The sequence below is a fragment of the Pan troglodytes genome, chromosome 9, assembly GCF_028858775.2.
Source record: "Pan troglodytes isolate AG18354 chromosome 9, NHGRI_mPanTro3-v2.0_pri, whole genome shotgun sequence".
NCBI classification, from domain to species: Eukaryota; Metazoa; Chordata; class Mammalia; order Primates; family Hominidae; genus Pan; species Pan troglodytes.
Genome location: NC_072407.2, coordinates 46,076,552 through 46,101,668, shown reverse-complemented (window position 1 = coordinate 46,101,668; position 25,117 = coordinate 46,076,552). Strand labels below are relative to the sequence as shown.

General features: G+C 35.8%; 1 long non-coding RNA gene across 1 annotated transcript in view; it reads left to right on the top strand.

The window, feature by feature from the left end:
• Window positions 1-339: 339 nt before the first annotated feature.
• LOC107967325 (uncharacterized) overlaps window positions 340-25,117 on the top strand; it is an 83,693-nt gene continuing 58,915 nt past the window's right edge. The window contains exons 1-6 of the long non-coding RNA XR_001707670.3: window positions 340-409; window positions 15,162-15,275; window positions 16,937-17,054; window positions 18,070-18,185; window positions 23,821-23,961; window positions 24,305-24,612. This is a non-coding gene — a long non-coding RNA (uncharacterized LOC107967325). The remainder of the gene's footprint in view (window positions 410-15,161; window positions 15,276-16,936; window positions 17,055-18,069; window positions 18,186-23,820; window positions 23,962-24,304; window positions 24,613-25,117) is intronic.

Here is a 25,117-nt window from a genome sequence, read left to right as displayed (position 1 = left end):
ATAAGAATAAGGTTCAAACCTTGGATTCAAAATGTTGAGCTATTGAACCTTTACATTGCACCTTCATAAAATGAGTATAAAGATACAACTCTATAAGGTATGTAGTATATTGTTTCTAATACACAAGAGGTGCCCCAAAATTGTAGCTACTAATTTAACTATTTTTGGGAAAAAAAGTTCTGCCCTTTTTAAGAAGGCAAAAATAAAACTTAACACATCACCAGAGATATCATTAGGACAATATGGGATATTGTTTCTATGGAGGTTATAGAATTGCACCAATAAAGACAGCATTATTTCACATACCACATTCTCTTACAAAATCTAACTTGTAACAGATAATTTACATTTCTAGAGAACAAGCTCTTTATGGTACATAGAAATAATCCTGTCATACAGTGGCCATTCAGTAAGTATGCATTTAATAATAAAATGTATGGATTAGTGATACAGACCATTATGATGACAAACAATAGTGCAACATTTATTTAGTAAGAAGTGAGTAGATGCAGAACTTTAGGTGCTATGAAGGATAAAAATTCTGAAGGAGACACTGCCTTTGCCCTCCAGCATGATTTGGTAGTTAGAGCATATAGGACATGTTTTAAGAAGAGTGAGTCATCTTGTGACTGAAGCATCAGATTTGGGGAGATTTGAGGTTTAATGTTAAATGTATTTAAAAGTGTAGAATGATATGATAAAATACATTACTCTGAATTCTGAGAAACCATCCAGAATGCTTGATCCAGAGGAAAGGCCAATCAGATGGAAGCAGGAGGATATTAAAACGTCTGGTTTGCTAGTTTTCCAACTATAACCTACAGGATACAAAGGAATGAGTGGCAGGGCTTTGAGATCAATATCTTCACTTTCACCAGTCAGTCTCATTATACATGGGTTATATATTTTAAAAATAAGTAGTCTTGGTGAGGAGGGTAGAAGATGACAAACCTCGGATGTAACATGTTGTGAAAATTAAGTCAAATTTGGCAGTAATTAAACAATTACATTTCAGAGTTTGGTAAACATTTCAGGGTGAAAAGAAGGAAAATCAAAAGTTGTTCATGAAATGATAGTGCTGGAATAAAGATTAAGTTATCCAAGATAAAAAAAACATAAGAAGAAGGGCAGTGTGGTTCCTTGAGTGTGTCAAGGGACAAAATTTTAACGAGTTGAATTTTAAAGATCTAAATGGCTTTTATTAGCAATTCATAAGTCCAGTAGCATTCATTCTACAAAATATTACAGAAAGGCACTCAACTAAACTGAGCAGAAGAAGTGAGTTTTACAGGCAGAAAAGGCTGAAGAAAGCAGAAATAAAGAAAAGAAAACAGATTGATTGTTGAAAGTCACTTTTCTTATAGGGTGAAAGCGACGACTTCTTTATCATGCTGGCTCAGGTTAACTGTGCCCCTTTAAATTGATTGCAGTGAATCTTCTGTTTGTTTTTTTTGTTTTGTTTTATTTTGTTTTTGTTTTTTGTTTTCTGTTTTTTGTTTTTAAACTGGCCCTTTTCTAAGTTCCCTTTGATTATCTGGCACATGGCATCGGTGACTCCATTCTGGAGTTACTCTATTCTTTTTTGATCTGGTCTTTTATAGCCTAGTGCAGGACCTCAGTCCAAAATGAAGGCCTCTCATACATTTTATTTAAGAGGTGAAAGGATGAACTATCCTAGGTGTGGAATAAAGTGACACTAATTATTCTGCAAAGAAAAAAAACAAGTGACCTCATCAGCAAGATACTCTTCAAGCGTCTTAGATTAACTAAGATTAAATATATATCAAGGATTAACTCTCCAAAACTTGTCCACCGACTTCTGCCAAATGGCTGGCCCACACTGGGGCAGGGTCCTGGGTTGTCCACCTGGATCTAGCTATGATTTAGGACTGTGAATAAATGGTGGACAAATAACTAAAGGAAAAACGGATGAAAATTATATCTATTATTCTTTTCCCACTAAAGTATTTACTCACTGATTTCTAATGATGGAAAAGACACATTCTAGCCCCAAAGAACTGAAATTTTGCTTTGGTTAATCTGATCCTTTCAAGAAAAAGGGCAGTGCCCCTTTTTCTTCATGAAAATATCCCCTCTTTGAGGGTCAAGTCTGCTGAATCCAGTCTTCAAGATAACAGATTTCTTCTCTTAAATAAGATTTAAATGTAAAAATTCAGTAGAATCTCACCATTTTAGCTTTTTGAGTAACTTTATCACATGATCTAAACATCTCATTTAATGAAACTGGAAATGTCAAAGGAATTCTCTGATTTGACCCTTAGGTTAAAAGCTGCTTAAGAGCCAGGAAAATTTCTTACTCTTATATTTTCTATGCCTAGTGCATTTCAGGTACTCAGTACCTGAAAAATCAATTTATGCGCTATATTAACTTATCCAAGATGTTTATTTCTTACTTCCTTTTTTCTTTCTCACACACACATACATACACATGTGTGAGCATGCACATATGCACAGATATGAACATACATACACATATCAGTAATAATCTATGGTTCAGCTCCAGTCAGCATACTGTCAACATTCATCACCTGCCAAAGTGTATCTTAACTGGACAGAGTAATTACCTATTTTTTCCACAGACAAAAAAATCTGTAACAGTGATATAATGAGGAATTTCATACTAATTTTTAAGTTTCAGATAAAATTTTTATATATTCATGTCTCTATCAAGATAAGATGGGAATAAAATTTCAAGGTTACAGAATTTTACACAAGGTTGTCTACGAAGTTTTGCTGATGGCTATGCTAAGATTACTGCTTGAATGGCTATCAGGACCGGAATTGAGTAAGTTCATATCAAAAGTGAAATTAAAGGGGAAAATGATCTAACAGGATTTTAAAAGAATGGGAACTCTTTCAAATCTTTCTTCGAGGTGTGAAGATATTTGGAAGATTTGTTTTAAAAAGTGACAGTGAACAGTATAATAATCCATACATTTATGGAGGGTAAACAGTGTAATAATCCATACATTTATAGAGGGAGTTCCACTTTGCAAAGCACTCTCACAGACATTATACCATTTAATTCTCACAGCAACCACAATGCAGTGGTTCCAATAGAAATTAGGTTCTCCAATTTATAGGTGAGAAAACTGGGACATCAAGGATTAATCCGAGGCATTCAGGCTGAGTTTTTTTCTCCCATTTAGAAGCCTTTTACAGTCTCCTTGGTTACATTTAACAATCAACCTGTGTGGAAGACAGGAGGGTTGCTTCACTACTTTTTCTTAATGGCCAGAAAGGACCACCTTTGAGAAGACAAGCAACACACTGAGACATGCTATTGAAAATGAATCTGGCTGAGCTAATAACTGACTTCAAGCAACTTCATTTTTGCCTTTGAAGCACATTTTATCTTGGTGAAGACAAAGAACACACTATTTTCAGTCTGCATTGCTAGCTCTAGGATCCATAATAGCTCAATCCAATTAAAGGCCTATTCAGGTTTACCATTTCAGTTACACTAGGTGGCTCTGCAAAGATAAAAGAAGTTGAACAATTCTGCATATTGACTGACGTCATCGCTGTCTTTTGTAAACTAGGTTGGCATTCATTTCTAGGGGCTTCCAGCAGTCACTGTTTGCTAAAAAAAAAATAATATAAAAGTAAATAAATTGAAGAAAAATGGAAAACATTGATGTTTACCTGGCCTAAGACTTTTATGGCAAAAGCTCAGACCAAAGAGCAAATTAATGGATACATTGGTCCCAAACCATAAAGAGAAATGTTTGGAATGTCTTAAATGCTTATACATATTTTATACTACATTGGGAACCTATAACAGCTTTGACTTTAGCCCTTAACGATTTAGGAAATAAAAGAAAGGGAAATGATGTCTGGGCTGAACATGATCTGACAAACTGAATTTATGTCTGCTAATGTGAAATATTTATTTAAGCCAGTATAGCAGAGGGTGATATTCCATGGAATAGAGATAGAGCACATGAATTCTAGATGTTCCCAGTAGCTATCAGTGCTTTAGTCATAAATCATTAAAGGTTGATGGGTTTGATATAGAAAACCAAGGCAAAAGGATTGCTGTACAGTGAGAAATATTGATGTAATTTGTATATTTGCCCAAATCCTATGTTGAGTTGTCATTCCCAGTATTGGAGGCGGAAACTGCTGGGAGGTGATTGGATCATGGGGGGGTGGATTTCTCATGAATGCTTGGTGCTGTCCTTGTGATAGTGCTTGCAAGATCTAGCTGTTTACAAGTGTGTGGCACACCTCTGTCTCCTGTTACTCCTTCTCTGTCCATGTGATATGCCTGTTTGACCTTCACCTTCTGCCATAATTGTAAGGTTCTTGAGGCTTCTGCAGAAGCTGAGCAAATACAGGCACTAGTCTTCCTGTTAAGCCCACAGAATCATAAGTCAATTAAATGTCTTTTCTTTTGAAATTACCCAGTCTCAGGTATTTCTTTATAGCAATACAAGAACAGTCTAATACAAAACCTAGCATGGTTTCCACAATCTATAAAGAACTCTTCATTCTCTAAATGTAGCTAAATCATGTGCAGCCCAAAACATTAATACAATGCATCTGACCTAAGGCTTAAATTAAAAAATTTATGATTAGCCCTTTCTCCTTGGACCTTCCAGACAAAGCCAACTTTTAATTGAGAGATAGGCTTAAATCTCATTTAACATAGAGATTCTGGCAACATGTAAGGCCCGAGCTCCCAGGGTGGCCAGGAAAAATACAAATTCTAAGAGATAAAATCTCTCATCATGTAGGCCGGGCTCAGTGGCTCATGCCTGTAATCCCAGCACTTTGGGAGGCTGAGGAGGGGAGATCATGAGGTCAGGAGTTTGAGATCAGCCTGACCAGCATGGTGAAACCCAATCTCTACTAAAAATACAAAAAATTAGCCGGGCATGGTGGCGCATGCCTGTAGTCCCACATACTCGGGAGGCTGAGGCAGGAGAATTGTTTGAATCTGTCAGGCGGAGGTTGCAGTGAGCCAAGATCACACCACCGCACTCCAGCCTAGGCGACAGAGAGAGACTCCATCTCAAAAAAACAAAACTCTCATCATGTCAAAACTAGTCTCAATACATCTCTTTGTTTTTAATTTTAGCCTATCCTCTGGAAGTAAATATGGAATGGGGCAAAGTGCATACAATAAGAGTTGTTGAAACTACAAAAATATCTCACAAAATTTCAGCATAGAAAAATGTTAAATAAATTTTAATCATTATTTTTCATCATTATCAGCAGTATTAACAGCAGCAAAATACCCTAAAGGCTGTTAGGTAGTCTTATCAAATAGTCTATGGTTTAGCAACTTTGAGTATAGTTATCTATTCTCAAATGATTCAATATGAACTTTTAACTTATAAGGCTACAAATTAAGGGAAGAATGTCTTTAATAATCACATAAAACAAGACAGAAATGGACACTATTTATAAAAAAATTATAAGACATAGAAGAATAATGCATAGAATTATTTAGGCTGATCATGATTTGAACATGTTTCCTTTAACCTTACGAAAAAGTCCATTGAAAATAAGAGATAGTCCCAACTCTTGACCTCCCTCATGCAAAATATCTATCAAAAGATCCAGATGTCTTCCCCATCCTCATTCACGTACTTGACACTCCGTCTTTCTGTGAGGCAGGTGCATGTCACTCAAACTGTTTGTTCTGTTGGTATAAACAAACAGAACCAGTTAAACTGATTTTCCTCAAGCAATCTCTTCAGAAAGAAAGATTAGATTCAATTATTCAAACTGAACTAGGTACGCGATGGCCACCAGTCATCTGAGTCTATGACAAAGGTACCATCAATCTGTATCCTCCGATTTGTGCAGATTCCACATGTAGGGTAAAAAATAAATCACTTTTTTTCCAGAGGTACCATGTGTACCCTTGAGACTGCAATTTGTGAGTGGAATTTGGATAAGAGCATGCATTCCTCCTAAGAACATGGTGACTTCACTTTAGAAGTAGCTATAGAGACCTTCCAGTATTTAAGAAAATAGCACCAATAGGCCATGTAGCCCTCAGGTGACTACAGAGATTGCTCTAAAGTAAGGTTACCATTGGTTACTTAGATTACTTCTTGGAGGGAAAACTAATGTATTATTTTTGTGTGCTTTTCAAATAGTTATTCCAATGGATATCATTTAGTGTCCTAATAGAGGTCATTCAATTAGAAAATCTGATCAAAATTTGTTTCTGACTCTTGATGAAGCAACCAATGACAACACCTTGGCCCTGAAATACATGCAGGTCAGGTTCACTGTCCAGGGTTGTTATGGATGACTAAATTACCCTAGACTTTCTTCCTGCAAACCAGCTTTGTGCAATAACTAAGATGTCCTTCTGTACCTGGATTAATGCCATAGGCCAAATGAAAATGTCGATGTAGACTCTTTAGCCGAAATCTACATGGATTTCTAAGTTATACCCTAATAATTTCAACTCATTCAACTTGTTGATTTCAGGACCATAGGAAGCATTGTTGAGGTCAGCACTGTAGGTTGACTTCATTCTGCTATGTGAATCACTGTCAATATAAGCCTTTCAATACTACAGGAGACAAAGTGAAATGATTTATTTTCACCCTGTATTGCTCAGATTCATTAGAGTGGTCAAGGAAGTATCATACTCATAGAAAAATTTGTTAGAAGCAAAGACAATGTAGGAATGAGGAGTATATGTTTTGACAATTTTTCACAAGTTCCTCACATTTCTGTATGTCTTACAAGCAAAGACATTGCCTCATTTTGTTTTGTCTTATCTTTTCAAGGATGTTTGTACAGCAAATAGCTTTGGAAGATAGCAATAATATCTCCCTCCAGAGAAAAGTGTAGGTTTGTTTAATGTACAACATAGTAAAGATGACATTCCATGCTGGGCAATGACCAGGCAGTTTCACTGTCTATCATCAAGGACTTGAGTTCTCTAAGCTTGGGTCCTTTTCCTATAAACACATATCACATTTCTACATAGCAGGTAGTCTTTTTGTTTGTAACATTCCATGGAATTTGAGGCTCTGAGAACCAACACAAATGCTGATACTCTACATACTACTATTGCAATAAGTAACAAAGCTCTTTCTCTCTGACCCAGGAGTCTTATGTATTCTGCCATCTGCCATAAAACTGTGTCTATTAAGTTTTTAGTTTGCAAATAAGATAAAATCTCAGACCCTTCAGAGTTTTTGACAGAGGTTGGGCATAATCATAGTAGTAAATATTTTTATTTTTCTACTATATTTATACCTTGTACTTTTTTGTGATAGTGACTGTATTTGTAGTGAGCATGAAAAATTACACTTATAATATTCAATGTCAAATGTGGAAGCTGACTCTTCATGAGATCATCATGTTTAGTTTTTTCATTCTTAATGGGAAAATGGTTGTGTTTATCAATTGTGACTATTTTCTACTAGTCTTAAAACAAATAGGTCAAGAGTATGGGTCATTTACTAGGAGCAGATTTATAAGAAAACAGAATATCTGTAAATACAAAAATGACTTTTTTAACAAAACATGTATTTGTAAGATGGACTAAGTTTATGCTGAGGCAACAAATAATCCTAAAATTCTTGGGACATAACACAAAGTTTATTTCTCACTCACACAAATTCTGCTGACAACTTGCTAGCACAGATGCACAGATGCAATACATCCAGGCTGCTAGATCATGGCTCTCCATTTTTGCCTTCACACTCAACTTCAGAAGAGGAAGAGACTGTTGGAATGTTGCACAAACTTTTTCACTGCCTCAACATGAAAGTGACACGTGACAGTAACTCTCAGACTCCATTGACTAGCTATAGTCACATGACCCCACCAAATCACAAGGGGAATGAGAAGTGTCATCTCATATGTAGAAGGAAGATAGTACTTGTTAATTTTCTGTAAAAATTTAAAACAATTACCTTTGTATCTCATTAAATGAAAGTCATGTTTTGGTCACTATTGCTTCCCAATGTCTATATGAGAAAGTCAATAAATATGACCAAAAACACCTTCACTTCAGCTAGAATAATCACCTGGTTGTTTCTCAGGTGAATGAGCTGCACGCATTGTGAAAAATCACTCCTACATTTATCTTTCTATGAGATAATCTAACAAACAATGCTAATTCTCAGCTTCAGTAAATTTGGATAGTTATTTAAGAAGTAGTTTTAAGTATACTTTATTATCCGATTTAGCCCTCCTAAAATCCTACAAATTAGATTGTTATAATTATTTCTATTTTTTAAATCAGGAAAAGCAGTTAAGGAGAGGTCAAATGATCTGTTCAGAGATTCAAAGCCAGGGCTTTGGGGAATCCAGGCAGTTTAGCTCTTGAGACCAAACTCTTAACTACCTCAGTATACTACCTTCTTAAAATATTCACATATTACTACAGCACGCATTTGGTAGGGTTATCAAATCAGCAATATCTCTTAGGCTGGTACAAGGACATTCTCACTGTAAAACAAAATGATGATCTGGTCTCAAGTATGTAGACAGACTTAAGTTTAGTAAAACCCAGAATAGGAGGGTACTTTGAGAGTGAAGAAAGTTGAAGACATTTTGTCAATCTAAGCTACTCTTTTGCTTTATTCTACTTCATAATTTGCATTGTGAAGACTGGTGAGAGACACTTTGAGGTCTTGATTATGTGACTTTGTTTTATATCCAGAGTACACACGATCCCTATCGATGTTTTACAACCATTCTTTTAGAACATAATTAGGAAAGGCATGATTATATTTGGGGTAATAATCATAAATTGGTGGATTTCAATGGCAGCAGTGTTTAAATTTTACTAACATTAAAAATTTAGCATAATATATTGGATATCTCTATGTTAAACAATAATTTTTGAACATATAGTATTTTATCAGTGCAATTGTATGTCGATTATCTGACTTAGTATTTCAAATATCTGGTTAGAAAGGTAGAATATTCTTTGTTACTACCATATAGAGATGAAAAACACTGTGGCAGGGGTTAAATGGCCTTATTTATTTTTAAAGCAAATTAATCTCAGGAGGCTGAGGCAGGAGAATGGCGTGAACAGGGGAGGCGGAGCTTGCAGTGAGCCGAGATCGCGCCACTGCACTCCAGCCTGGGCGACAGAGCGAGACTGCCTCAAAAAAAAAAAAAAAAAAAAAAAAAATTAATTGTATGAGCTATTTATTCAGGCTGGGTGACAAGGAGTGAAATAAGATATATTTAAGATATTAAAGAGTGTACAAGAAGTGAAATAAGAGATATCTTAGATATTAAAGAGTGTTCCATCTACAAGATGGAACAGTGAGCTGGTAATGAAACTAAACTGATCAAATATAATTTGATTAAGGTTCTATTAGGATAGTATTTTGATGCTTTGGTTCTGACCTAGTTCAATTAATTATGAACACAAAAAGAAGTTACAATTTAAACTGATTTCGCTCATGGTTCAATTCATAGTTAATATTTTGAAACAGCTAAGTACATTCAAGGAATTATTCCAGTTTTAGATTCGAGTTTTGGTTGTAAGCAAGTTGTTAATGAAATTGGAGCATACTTAGGAAGGAAACGGAAGAACATAGTACAGTTATATTTTGAGAGGCTACGTTTCTATCTTATTTAATCTTTATAAGTCTGTGAAATATTGTCATTATCTCCACATTACAGGTAAGTAAACTTAAAGCATTATCTTCATTAGGTAACCTTTCCAATAGTCACCAAATAGAAAAAGTAAAACTTAGAATTTCTCTGATTTTATGACTTGGATCCCCATTTACATTTGATAACCAGTGTATGCCTTTCATGTGTAAGATAGTGTGGCCATTCTACATGGGCAACTATTTCTGATTAACTTTCTATTTGTTTTCTCTTAGTGACTGTGTAAAATGTTTGTGTTTTATCTACCCAAATAGGGCAGAGTAAAGTGTGTCAAGAAACTTCTTCGTAAAAATATAGTTTAGTTTACAATTTTAGTAGCACATTAAACTATTTTCTGTGACAATACTCACATATGTATACCCACATATGTAAACTCTTCCCAATCACACCTGTTAGCTTTCATATAAATATGGCCCCTATGTTATAGAAGATTCCTAAAGTCCTGAGGGAAAATTAGTTCAAAGTTATGTAAAAGTGATTTGGAACAAGAAAGGAGTATAGAATCCACAATTCTACACCTGGATTCAGGAGAATTACCATTTAGATACAGTACTGACCCCGACTCAGGAGATTTGTTTTGATATTAAGAGAGCTCTTTTGTATCACCAATATCTTTTCAAGCTAGGATGTTACTGCATTTTTCAAAAAATTACAAACTAATAAAATCTAAGGGAATTCGCCAGATTTCTAGAGAGTTTAAATTCCACACATGCAAACTGTCAGCTTTAAGTAAGTCATGCAAAACTCTATTTAAATGAGTCAGCCTTTCCCTGAATATGGAAAATGGGAAATGTTATTTGGTAGTTAGAATAAAATGGTTTGAATGGAGAGGAATTGATCAAACCTGCTCACAGTCACTGAGCAGAGATAATAAGAGATGATTTGAAAGTGGAAATAGTCATTTGTGATGGGCTTTGCTGTTAACACACTAGCAAGTGTGAATGCTTTAGAGAGTATGGGTGAAACCAATAAGCATGCCTCCATCCTTGTAGATGAAGCATTCACTGGAGGTTCCTTCCTGCTAGAATTTCATTCAGTTTGCTCTTGACTTTCATTTGCCAACCAGCCCACAAGGGACACAAAATAGAAATACATCAGTGAATTCAAAGCAGGAAACCCTGTGGAAAAGGTCCCCTGAAGAGATCTTAGCAGGGTGATTCCTAATTGACAACCAAGATTCATACAAAAGAATGCTAAGGGCATATTATTTTAATTACATGGTGGCAGAGAGCTTAAGGGCACAGCTTAGGACTTATACAAAACAGGATTCCAGACCTGATTTGTGCCTATTTTTTGTGCTAGCTTTTATGGGCAAGTTAATTTCTTTGAGTCTCAGTTTCCTTATTTGTAAAAGAGAAATATTTGTGATACACATTCACCATGGATTGAATTAGGTCATAGATACAAAATGCTTGGCACAATACCTGGTCCACAGTAAGCTGTCAATAAATGTTACTTAAAAATCAAGACAAAAACAACTCTATCACAATTATATACTTTTTTGACTGTTTGCATATAGAAGTAATATATTGACAAGCATTCTAAATACTTCATTGAGTAATATTTTTCAAAGTCTTACTATGCACCTGTGCTGAAGCCCTGAAGTCCCCAGACACCAAGATAAGATATATTCTAGGAAACATGTAATTTGTGGGTAATTTATGGGATAGGTCCCATAAATTCCATCAAGTTTCCAGACCTCTGGACTTTTAATATCTTACCACTTGCAAAATATGGAACTTAATTGATAACTTCCCATACCACAATTCCCTCCCTAAACTCTCTCCTGGGGGAAGAAATCAGCTTGCAATGGCCATTTTTTTCTCATTCTCTTTACCTCTTTTAAACTGCCTTTTTATGTAAAATGCTTTCTGTGACTGATAAATGTCCTCTTCTATGTGCACTAGTTAATTACTTCCCAAATCATCTGTTGCTTTTCAAAAGAACATGTTCCACACGTTCTTAAAAATAGCTTTCCTTTCTACAAAATTTAGTTAAGTCATTCTGTGCAGGGAATAAGATAAAGTACCTTCCAACTGTTAGGCACCTATTATCTGTCAGGTATTTCTCTAATAATTTTCTTTAATCCTTTTAGCAACCCAATGAGAGGGGGAATCTTATACCCATTTTCCACATCAGGAAAAAAAAAGAATCATAGAAATCAAATTATTGCTACATAAATTATACCTACATTTACCACTGTATTTGTTTTAATTTTTTTGGTGGGGAGAATGTTTTCTGATTTGACATCTGGATTGTGGAAACCATATGATACAGTCCTATTATCTCCCTTTTAGAAAAAAAATTATAATGACACCATCACTATCAAAATCACTTCCTAAAATACTCATTAATTTTAGATTTTGGAGCATCAACCCCCCAGCAAAGGGCTCTATATACAGCAAGTAAGCATAGAAGACAAATTTAGTAAGCAAAATTCTAAGATGGTCTCCAAAATTCTGCCCCTCTGCTTAAATATCCCCAATATAATCCTCTTCCCTGAAGTGTGAACGAAATTTATAAATATAATCGGTCATTATGTCTGTGATCACGTAACGTTATTTAGCAGAATGGAAATATCAGATTTAATTAATGTCCCTAATCGGTTGACTTTGAGTTAATAAAATAGAGATTATCTTGGGTTGGCCTAATCTAATTAGATGAATCCTTAAAAGAAATCAGATGGATTCAAAGTGGGAGATTACTGCTGCTTGCACTGAAGAAGAAAACAGCTCTATTGTGAACTAAGTATGGATGGGGTCCCGTGGCAAAGAACCAAGGATGGCCTCTAGTTGCTGAGGGCAGTCTCTCACCAATAGTCAACAAGAAAGGGTGTGACTTACTCTGATAACAGCAAGAAACTAAATTCTGACAACAACCACACAGCTTGGAAGTGGACCCTGAGCTTCCAATGAGATTAGAGTCTTGACTGACACTTTGACTTCAGCCCAGTGAGACCATGAGTAGAGGATCCAGGACAGCTATGCCTAGACTCCTAACCCATACAAACTGTGAAATAATAAGTGTATATTATTTTAAGCCTCTAAATTTGTGGTAATTTGTTACACAGTACTAGAAAACTAGTAGGTCAAGTTAAATGCCAAATACGGCATAGACAGTAAGTACTATAGAAGTCTGGCAAGGTAAAAATAAATCAATTTGAGGGATGGGAGGGATGGTTATACTGCTGCAGAAAAAGAGTCTTCAACTCAATAAAGATTGATGTTTCATGCCAAAGTTTTCAATTCTGCTTTCCTTTGTAATATGTCATTTTCTTAGATTGGTTTCCCCAGAAGCCAACCCTAAGACAAGGATTCAAGTGCAAAAGATTCATTATGGAAATGCTCTGAGGAAAATCTGGGCAGAGGAAAGGAAAAAGCCAATTGCAATTTTAAAGGGGCAATTTAAGGCAAAATCTCAGAGATAGCTGAATCTCATATGAACATCCATGTTGTAATTGTACTCTAAACTTTATCCTTACTTGAGACAAGGGTACAGGCACTGCCAACTCACTGCATGCAAAAGCAAATCAGAAAGCTGCCTCAGTAATTTAAGAGAAGTCTTTGTAAGTCCTTGTAAGAGAGACACAGGTGTAGACAGTTAGAGAAAAAAACAAAAGATGTGCATGATAATTTCCCAGAAATGTATAAAAGGAGGTGAATGCATCTAGCTAATGTATGAGCAGTATATACTAAAATTACGAACCATTAAAAAGATTACGATTAACAGCTTAATAACTCTAGAGTACTGCTTATGAAACAAATTACAAACAATAAATTGATTAAGAAATTGAGTCTCTGACTACTACTGTGGCTGCCATTCATTAAATGAGTACTAAGTTCCAGACACTATTTCATGTAATGCTTAGCACAACCTTATGACATTAGTTCTATTATAATCCTTATTTTATACTTAAGAAAAATTTTGGATCAGGGAGATTAAACACCCTTAACCAGTGGACACTTTGTACATGAGTGAGATAAAGTTTGAATGCTTTGAGTCAAATTGTGTCCCCATTCCATTACACTAAACCACTATATCTTCTGTAGGCTTGAGTTGAGATGTTGGCAAATTATGTAAAAATAACAATCATAAAAAGCGCTTACTGTGTGCCAGTATTCCAAGTACTTTACATAGTTAATATAAAACCCAAGAGTGTATGTTTTTATCATCATTTGGGGTGAGGTGTGTCATATACTTTGGGCCTCACAATATACAACAATGAGAGACACTCTAATATCCTGGAAAGATTGTGCTTACAATTTATTTTTCTCCCATTCTCCTTTCCCTCATTTCTTTTGCTTCCTTTATATATTGATTTATTATTTAACAAACTGGCATTGGGTAACAAATTTATGATGAACCCCATGATGGTATTTAATAAGGTATAAAAGATCATATAAAACCTGCCTCCTAGGAACCTACAGTGTTTTACAGAAAATCAGATGAATGCGTAAATGCCTATAACATAAGAGGTACTATTCTATAGATATTCAAGGGTGAAAGAAATTGTATTTATTAGAAATTTTTGACAGCTGAACTAGACTTTGAAATGGATTTCAGACTTGTTGCAAGGGAAGGAAAAACCACCTTAGATGGAAGGAACAGTGTGAACAAATCTGTGAAGACAGGAAGGAGTAGGTTTTCTGGTATTCAGGTAGTTCGATTTGTTTGTAGCGAAGAAAAATTAGGGGGAAGACAATGTAGATGGGAGCCAGGTGATGAACTCTGAATGCCAAATTAAGAAGTTTAGGCTTTAATTTTTGCTCACAGCTCAAAGTTCCAATTTCTTTTTTTTTCTTTTCTTTTCTTTTTTTTAATTTGAGATGAAGTATTGCTCTTGTCACCCAGGTTGAAGTACAGTGGCACGATCTCGGCTCACTGAAACCTCCACTTCTCCGGGTTCAAGTGATTCGCCTGCCTCAGCCTCCCAAGTAGCTGGGATTACAGTCATCCACCATCTCGCCCAGCTAATTTTTGTATTTTTAGTAGAGATGGGGTTTCACCATGTTGGCCAGGCTGGTCTCGAACTCCTGATCTATGGTGATCCACCCACCTCGGCCTCCCAAAGTGCTGGGATTACAGGCGTGACAACATTCCAATTTCTAAAACTGTTTTGGGTAAGAAAACAATCAGATTTTGGAAAGTACTTAATGTATATTTTTACTCAGGATAATGGTCCATCCCTTGATGCAAAGCCAGAGGGATATTTTAAGAGATTTTGTGTTGGGTTTTTTTTTTTTTTTTTGGAGGCAGTCGGGGGCGGTTTGCTTTTTCACTGGATACCAGAGAAGAGGATAATGTGAGTTGAACCCCCTCTAAAACATTTTCGTATGGCCAAGTAACACCTGCCACATGATTGTGTTTATTTTTTATGTCTTTTTAATCTGCTTACCAATTTGCAGTTAGAAAACAAAGCAACTAAAGGCACATTAAGTCTGAAAGCACTGTAATCCTCACCTCTCTCTTAGATCAGTATCGCTTCTATTGAACAAGCTTAATTGTTTTTGTTTCTATTTAAGGAGAGGGATAAAAACCTTATATATGAAACTTTCACTAATAACCTGAAACATCACCACAGAGACAGTTGGGTTATCCTGTTTGTTTAGACATCCACTTATTCACTTGAAATGCAGGTATGTAAAGTTGAGCACAGAAAATAATGAGCAAGTACTATTAGCAGTTTCATTATTAGCCAACAGATGTAAATCTGAAATTGAACAGCATCATGTCAAAGGAAAAAGTACCCTATAAGAATGAATTTTTGAATGTATTCCAGGCTGCGATTAAACAACCCAATGTTTCCTTCATTCAGAAGTTCTACCACTAGCAACTGTTAGCCACTCTATGCCTCTAAATGCACATAGATAGGGTGGACATGTAATTTATTTTACAAAGAGGGATGGTTGTTATAAGAAAAGGAGAGAATATTAATAACATGGTAATGCAATCAGCATACATGTGAACTGTCAGGCAAACTGGGACATGCTATCACCCAATCTATATAGAAATCCAAGGAAGTTACGGGATCAAGCATATATCCACACCCATCGCCAACTTTAGCAGTGGGTGTGGATTCTAACTTTAACCAATTCCTTAGAACTTGGGGGAAAAAAAAAAGCTCTGTTGGTCTTGTTGGTGACAGAAGAGTGTGTGAGCACCCCAAATTCTCATTCTGGCCATAATTTACAGTGGCCTAAGAAGGTGTTTGAATTTTATGGATAGATAACTTTTTCTTAAAACCTTAGCCCCAAGATCATATGACATTATTGTTCCAGGGAAGGAAAGAAAGAAATGGGACTTTACAGATTCCCTATCTTGAACACTTTCTTTGGGAACAATGTCCATCATGACCCCAAATATGGAAGTGACTCACCCATCTCAACTCCTTTTTCATGATAGTTATAGGATTTATGGGAAACGTGCCTTTGGTAATGATAGACCAAAACTACTTTCCAGGAAATGCATCTGTGTTGGTCTCTCTCTCTCTGTCTGTCTCTCTCTCTCTCCCTCTCTCTTTGTATCTCTCAGCATGTAGACTCTTTGGATGAAAAACTAAGTATGGGCAGGCAAATTTATTTCAATTCTAGCTCTGCCACTTCCTAGCTGAGTGACTCTTGGTTGGATACTTAACCTAGGTGGACATTAGTTTCTTCATCCCTTTATAACATTGCCTAAAAGCCAAGCACTCTGCTAAGTACTTTATATGGATTATATCATTCCAGTTGTCACAACAGACTTTTGGGGTAGTTATTATTATTTCCATTTTAGATGATAAAACAGATTATTATCTAACCTCTTCCCAGGCTTTATTTTTGTTTATGGTTTTTTAATGTTTATATTTCCAAGTAATGTATAATTTCCAAAAGACAGATTGTGTCTGTTTAGGTCAATACAGACACACATCATGTAATGCTCAGTAAATATTTATTGAATGAAAGAGTGTATGAATGAATGCAAGAAAGTTGCTAAAAGTGATGTAGCTATTCAGGATCGGAATTAGGAGTTAAACCCAAGTAATCTGAACCCATAATCTAGATGCTTAACTACTTCTTTACATTGTCTTCCTGGCTTATTGTGCCATTGTGAATATTAAGTGAGAAACTTCTTATACTAGGAACTCAATAGATATGACCTCACTTCTTTTCCTTCTTCTTGAATTTGTAGTCCTTGAATATGCTGGGGGAACAAGAACTAAAAAACAGTCACCTTGTCTTGTCCAGCTCTCAAGGCACTCACTCGTAGTAGAGAATTCATTTAATGATTTACAATGGGTGAATATCTCTTTCCTTGGCAGGAAATCTATTTGAAAAAAACAAAACAAAACATGATCAGTTACTTGATGCAATCATGAGATGTGATTGAGAAAAACTTATTAAGGAATTATTTTGTCAGAGTCAGTCTCTCTCAACAAGGTAAGCTACTTTTTCAATGTTTCTGATTAGAGTAGATCCTTGATGTTTATTATCAGTGTCATCATCATTAATGAAAATAGTATGAGAATATACAAAGATGCATAAGTGAGTAATGGTGTACCATTCTAACATTTCTAAGATGTGAATTTGGATCTTGCCATGCAAGATCCAAATTCGTGGTATTTGTAATGAATGGTATTTGATCCAGTATTCATGGTAAGACTTATAGCTATGGAAAAATAAGCAACCTAAGAATGTGAAAAAATTGGAACCCTTGTACGTAGCTGGAGGGAGTGGCAAATAATCGAACCACTATGGGAAACAGTTTGACAGTTCCTCAAAAAGCTAAACACAGAATTACCATATGACCCAGCCATATGCTCCTACATACATATAAAAAAATCAAAAACAGGGACTCAAACAGATATTTGTATGCTAATATTTACTGAGGTATTATTTACAATAGCCAAAAGCTGAAAATCTTAAGAGTCCATCAAAAAAATTAATGGATAAAGAAAATGTGATATATACATGCAATGGAATATTATTCATCTATAAAGAGGAATGAAGCTCTGATACATGCTATAACCTGGATGAATCTTTAAAAATTATGCTAAGTGAAATAGGTCAGACACAAAAGAACAAATATTGTATAATTCCATTTATATAAAATATGTAGAATAAGCAAATTCATAGAGGCAGAAAGGAGATTAAACAAGGGGCTAAGAGAAGACAAAAACCGGAAGTTATTGCTTAATGAGTTATTAAATTTTTGTTTGGGGCGATAAAAGCTTTTGGAAATTGATAGTGGTGATGATTGCATGACATTGTGAATGTAATTAGTGCATCTAAATTGTATATTTAAAAAGTGTCAAAATAGCAAATTTTATGTTTTGGATATTTTATTATAATTTTGAAAAGATAGAAAAAAATAACAATGTGACTTTTTATTCTCTTCTGGGGCCAAATGTAGTAACTCTCACAAAATAATATAAAATGGGTTTTTTTAAAACAGAAAAAGAAGAGAATGTTTTCTGAAAAATGAAATTTTGGATAAATTTGAAGGGGCGTTAGACTGTGGCAAAGGAAATGCATGACAAATCTTGGGAATAGAATAAGGGAAGAAACTTGGTGAGAGCTATTTTACTTCCAAATTTAAAGATTTGCAGACTTTTCAAGAGAGATTTCTGGTAAATGTTATGAGTCAATTTTGGCACAAAACTTCCTGGAACTAATATCACTATCACAGTATTTCTCAGCATGAAAATAGGTCTCAAAGTCAACAATTTGGGGTATTTGGGGTTAAATTGATTATATAAGCCCAATAATAATAAGATTATGTAAGTCCAATAATAATAAAATTATTATTGCAGCTTTGCTCACACTGTTTAATATGCTAATGTACATTGTAAATTACCAACAAAAAGATCCTGTCTTCAGCAGTTCCCAAATTCAATTTACCATAGAATTCATTTAAACATATTATCACTAAGACAAATATTTATCCAAACGGCAGTCTTGTTGGAGCTGCCACACAACATGTCTACTCCCTTCTCAAATGAGAGGCCAAATGCGATAAACTATAGCTTTGATAAAAAGTATTCATATCTCTCCCAGGATGAAGATTAATTTTCTCTATTCACCTGTTGTTAGGCATGCTCTTGTAACCTGCTCTGGCCAATAAAATCTGAGTGAAATTTCCTGGAAGAGCTTTGTAGAATCAGTATGTGGTACTCATTCTTCTTCTACGAGATGAGAAATGTTCTATATCGAAGCTACTCTGTCAGCCAAAATAGTGATAGACATGTTCTGAATGGGGGAGAAAAATAAGGGCGAATATCAATGATTGAAAAGGTACACTAGTAGACTGTATTACTGTTTAAAACTATTTTCTACTTTTCCCTGTAGAAGGATTACATTTCTCTTTCTCAATAATATCAAGCACGGTCATGGTGAAACGGGAAAAGTTCCCTTGTCCTCCTCGCAGGCTGTGCGATGAGGTGTGGCTCACTTCTTCAGCGCCCTGCTGCTCACACCTCTAGGGGAGCATACAGACAGGGAGGCTGTGAGGCTCCAACCCCGTGACAGTGTCTAGGGGTGGATGTTTACAGCTGAAGCCCCAGTGGGTGTGTGTTACAGGGTGCTCTTTTAATTTAGCCATCCGTAGGTGGCTTGTGTTAGCTCAACCCCTGCCTTATTGCAAGGACAGAGGGCTTTCTGTATGCCGCGGTTCTTGCCTTGGTGTACCGGAAGAATCAGATCACGCGTGGGCTTGGAGAATGACTGCTAGGCTTCATTGAGAGGAAGAAGCTCTCAGCAGATGGGGGAGCCAGAAGGGAGATGGTTTTCCCCTGGAGTCTGGCTGCTTGGCTGCTGACTCATCTCTGACTGCCCCGACTCATCTCTGACTGCCTCAGCCAAACTCCATGTCGTTCCACCAGTCAACGGCCTGCCAGCGTCCTGGTGTCTGTCATGTGCTCTTCTGCTGGCGTGCTCCCCGCAACGTCCAGCTGCTTGTGTCTTCTTCCACCAGTGTGTTTCTCTCGACGTCCAGCCATTTGTGTGTGTGCCCGTTAGGGTCTCGGGTTTTCACAGGCACGGGATAGGGGCGTGGCAGGCCAGGATTGTCCTGGGAAATGCAACATTTGGGCAGGAAAATAAAAATGCCTGTCCTCACCTAGGTCCATGGTCACAGGCACAGAAGGGAGCCCTAGCCAGGGACCACGCCCTTCCCCACTTCTGTGTCATTTAAAGGGACCATGCCCTTCCTTTCGCAGCCCTTCCCTTCCCCTCCTCTGTATCAATGGGGCTTATTTGGCCAATTCCATGTGAGCAGAAGTAATGTGTATCCCACGTAGTGAGCCAACGTATGGTGTGCTATACTTATTTTCTCTATCTATCATACTGGTATTAGTCCAAATTGAGTCTATTCAGTAAGCGTGGATCTTAGATTAAAGACGACACAGAGAAGAGCTGCAGCCTCAATGTCTTACTCTGGTATGAGTAAGAAATTAATCATTATTATTTTAGACCACTAAAAGTTTGGAGCTATTTGTTACCTCAACATAGCCTAGCTTAGCCTGATTAATAGACTAGGAAACTCATCATAGGCTAATTAAGTATCCCATCTCCATAGACACTGTGAGTGTTCCAGGAATAGGCTTATAGGTCAAGCCAGACTAACATCCTTTCCCAGCATTTTTTGAATTTGAAAAGTTGGTTTCAGTCTTTATTTTTTCTCTTTGTGTTTCAGTTTTACAGTTTCTATTTTTATGTTTTCAAGTTCACTAATGTGTTCTTGTACAATCTCTAATTAGAGGTCAATTTCATCCAGTGAGATTTTTATTTATTAAATTAAAATTATTATTTTTATTAATAAATAAATTTAATAAATTTATTAATAAAATTTATTGAATTTATTAAATTCATTTATCAAATTTTACTCATTACAATTAATAAGATACCATATTTTTATTCTAGAATTTCCCTTTATTTCTCTTACCTTTATGTTGTTTTCTAAACAACTGAACATAATGTTTAGCTGTTTTAAAATGCAAATCTGCCTATTCTATCACCTCTAAGTTTTCTAGATCTGTATTTGTTTCCTACTTTTTCTTCTGGGTATGAGTCACATTTGCTTGCTTCTTGAAATGGTTATTTTCACTGCTGAACATGGCAATATATATTATACTGTTGGATGTTCCATTTAATTGTATTGTTTTAAAGAACGTGGGGCATTTTTCCATCAGGTAGTTAAAACATTTGCATACTGGCTCAATATTTTCAAGCTTGTTTTTAAGTTAAAAGAAATTCTAGTGAAGTCTTTACTTTGGATATAATTTAGCTACAGCCTGTAGTAAAGGCATGACATTTCTGTTACAGAAAAGGGGTCCCGATCCAGATCCCAAAAGAGGGTTCTTGGATCTCGCACAAGAAAGAATTCAGGGCGAGTCCGCAGTGCAAAGCAAAAGCAAGTTAATTAAGAAAGTAAAGTGGGGAAAGAACAGCTACTCCATAGGTAGAGTAGGGCGTTCCTGTAAATGAGAGGAGGAATGCGTCCACCCTAGGTATAATGCTCATAAATATATCTAGGATAAAAAAAAAAAAAGAGCATGCACAGATGTACTCCTCTATAAGGGTTTGTGATAAATGATTAATTTTCTTAATTGCTATATTTTGTAAGACTCGATATTATTATCTTTAAGGCAAAATTAGGAATGTCTTTGTTCTCAAGTTATCAGTATATCAAGACACTCCCAAGTCCGGGTCTGTTTAGTAAACGTTATCAATCTGTTACCTTAAACATAAACATCGAGAAGCTGGGAATATCTAACTCTGGGAATGCAGCCCAGCAGGTCCCAGCTTCATTTTCCTAGTCCTCATTCAAGATGGAGTCACTCTGGTTTGAATGCCTCTTTAGGGTCTCTCCTGAATGCCCTTAGTATTCAATAATGACTGGCCATTTTACCAGGGTGAAATTCAAATGCTTTCAAGCTCTATGTGAGTTTCCGGAATTGTTAAGGTTTTATTGTATTTGGTTGTTTTTTGCCCAGCCTCATGGAGTTTCACAGCCAAGGCTTAAGGGGCCTCTCAGAGGGGCTGTTTTCCCCTATGGCTCTCTTTTCTAGAAATCTATTCTGCAAATTCCAGCTACCTCATTTTCTCTGAACTCTTATTCTGTCTCCTCAACTCAATGAAACTGCCATTTTCTGGTTAGGATGGCTCTCACTGCATCACTGTCCAGATATTGCTTCCGGGCAAAAATCTGTGTCAAATTTAAGGCTCATCTTGTCTTCTTTCCTACTCTCAGGAAACACAGTTTTGTACTACATGCCATCTACTGTCTGAAAACAACTTTTTAAAAATATATAGTAATTTCTTTGTTTTAAAGTTTTTACAGTATAAGTCCAGTCCAACTTATTCCACGGTGGCTGAGAATAGAATTCCCATCATTACTGTTGCTTCTTTTATGAGTTACAAAAGTGGGATGCATTTTGTTCTAGTAGCTTTAACAGCTATCCATATTGGTATTGTTTCTGACATTGCCCTGCTGCTGGTGCTGCTCTTAGAAGACTAAGTATTTTAGGAAATTCCATTATAATTTCTAGACAAAATTTGTGTTGCTTAGTAAATTCTCTTCATTATAAATTATTTTAGAGATATGGGTGCTTTAAACAAACTTTCCTCTGTAGGTTTTACATATTAATATTAGTTACTATTTATTGGGTACCTGGGTACCTGTTATGTGTCCCATTTATATCAGTGATCTCTAATTTACCTGATAGCTTGTATATTAAAGGAGGTATTATTTATTTCACTGCAGAGATGGAAAATGTTTTATTTAAACCATTAAATTAACTTACACAGCTTACATAGCTAATAAGACAAGGAGCTATAATCTGAACTCAAGGCTTTCTGTCTCTTTTTCTAGTATGGCATAAAAAAGAAAATCTAGGCCAGGCACTAAAGATACCAGTCCTGTCTTCCATTGATACTCCAAGTGAGATCTGTAAAGGGCTTCTGATTTGAGACTTAATTTTCCACAATGGAATGAGAATCTGGCTTTAAATGTAAATGAACAAAGCCTGTGAGAGGATCATTGTAGTCCTGGTGACAATTTCCACGGCAAAACTTTCTCAATGAAGGAATCAGTCAACTATTAATAGTATTATTTTTTAAATATACTGTGGCAAGCTACTTATATCATCATAAACCAGCAACATTTCATGGACTGGTTAAACTTGGAGTGTACTGTCCTATACTCTCTGGCTTCATAAAACTCAATGAGTCCTACAACTTTCCTAAACAACAGTTCTTCGACTGAAAATAAGAGACTTGAACAAGGATTCCTTGAACATCTTTTTCAGCTCTTAGCATCATTTAATGGTAATAAGTTATATAGGAATTAACATATATGACATACAGTGGCAAACTAAGAAAGTTAATACATGTCTTTCATTTTTCACATTATAGTACTGAAAAGTGTCTGGAAAAATTATATATATATATATATATATGAATTATATATATAAAATTAAATAGCCATAGGATTTTATATCTATCTATCTATCTATCTATCTATCTATATATCTCCTATTTAAAACATTAGGAGACCAGATCTTTACATAGCATGTCATTTAAACACACAGGCTTTGTTGACAGATTAACCTAAATTCACATCCTGTTTGCCACTTACTAGTTATATGGACTTGAGCAATTTCCTTAATTTCTGAGCTTCAGTTTAAATTATTGGAGAATAGGGGACATTAATGCCTAGCTCCCAGAATTTTTGTGATTACTGAGCATGAATATAAATAGTTTAGCTCATCATGTGTCATGGTATAACCAATTAAACATAGTATTGATTATTAAATCGATGAGGTGTGTGTGTATTACCTTGGTGTCACATAGCCCTTTTACCTTAACCATGTTATATTGCTCATATACTGTCAGCTTAAATAAATATAATAATTAAATAGTTATGTTTTATTCACAGAATTACCCTGTAAGCTCCTTCAGAGCAGGTAACATGGCTTAGAAAAAAATGTGCAGAGTTTATGTACAATTACTGTGATTGAATAAGCAGATAAACTAATTAGCACCCTAAATTTATAACAATATACTAAGTTTTACTGAACAACACAATAGTGTCACATTCATGGGTAATTACATATCACCTAGGCACAGCATAGTACCTTAGAGAATAATTTGAATGTTGGATACAAAAGCTCGCTTTTTTATTAACTTTTATTTCTGCCTGTATTAGTTTGCTCAGGCTGCCATAACAAAATGCCATGGACTGTGTGGCTTAAACAACAGAGATTAATTTTCTCACATCTCTGGAGGCTACAAGCTCAAGGTGTTGGCAGGTCTGGTTTCTCCTGAAGCCTCTCTCCCTGGTTTGCAGGTAACTGACTTCTCAGTATGTCTTCACCTGGTTTTTCCTGTGTGTGTGCCTATCCCTGGTGTCTCTCAGAGTGTTCAGATTTCCTTTTCTTATGAGGACACCAGTCAGATTGGATTTGAGCTCACCCTAACAGCCTTATTTCTAACATAATCACATCTTTAAAGATCTCACCCCTAAATATGGTTAGATTCTGCAGCATGAGGGGTTACAACTTCAACATATGAATTTTGGGGAACACAGTTCAACTCATAACACTGCGCTTTTCCTCTTTGTCTTGAATAAACCTGTTGATTAGCTGTCGAAATTTGGATGAGTAACTTGCTGTTGTATCTTTCTGTGTTAGGTGCATCCATGTGGGTGAGTATGTTTAAAACAAACACCTCAGGATATGTGATATGCTAAATGGAAAAGTAGGGAAAACATACAAGATTGCCGTGTTTTTCATCGAGTCACTGGTGCAATTCCTCAGATTTCTGACAAGCTGCCTACATCCCTTGGGAAGGGGTTTTGTAGTGAGGCTACTATAAAATTAGTATTTGATTGGAGATGTTTAAAAACTTCAGGAGAGTATCCATTTTACACTTGAAATTTTATGTCAAGAAATTCTGCTTCTCCCTGAGGAGCAAATCTCAAGTGATATTTGAAGTTGAGGTACGTTTAATCCTTTGCTTTTTTTTTTTCTTTTTCTTTCTTCCTTTTTTTTTCTTTTGCCTTGAGTATGCACTGTGTTTCCAGCTGACAGATCTTTATGTCTCTTCTTTGGAATTGCATTTCACACAACCCCTGAATCACCACAGAGAATCACCATGATTAATCAATGAAGGCCAGAAAAATGAAAGAGTAACCACTTATCTGTGCTCAGTTTCCTTTGATGCAATACACATAGGGGGAGCTTGAGTTTTGAGTTTGAAAGCTAAATTTGATTATAGGCTGAACTTTTTAATATATGGAGCTGCTTCATCTTTGCATTTAGACCTCTGCTCACGCAGAAATTTGTTCAAAGCATATGCAAAGAATGAATCAGAATTAATAATGGAGCTAGAAAAATTTATTTTTAGAGAGAAACACTGTGTTTGTATAGACACTCTCCTTATTTTATGGAGTCTTCGGTGCATGGAAATATTGGCTAACAAGTTATGGCTATCTCAGTGACAGA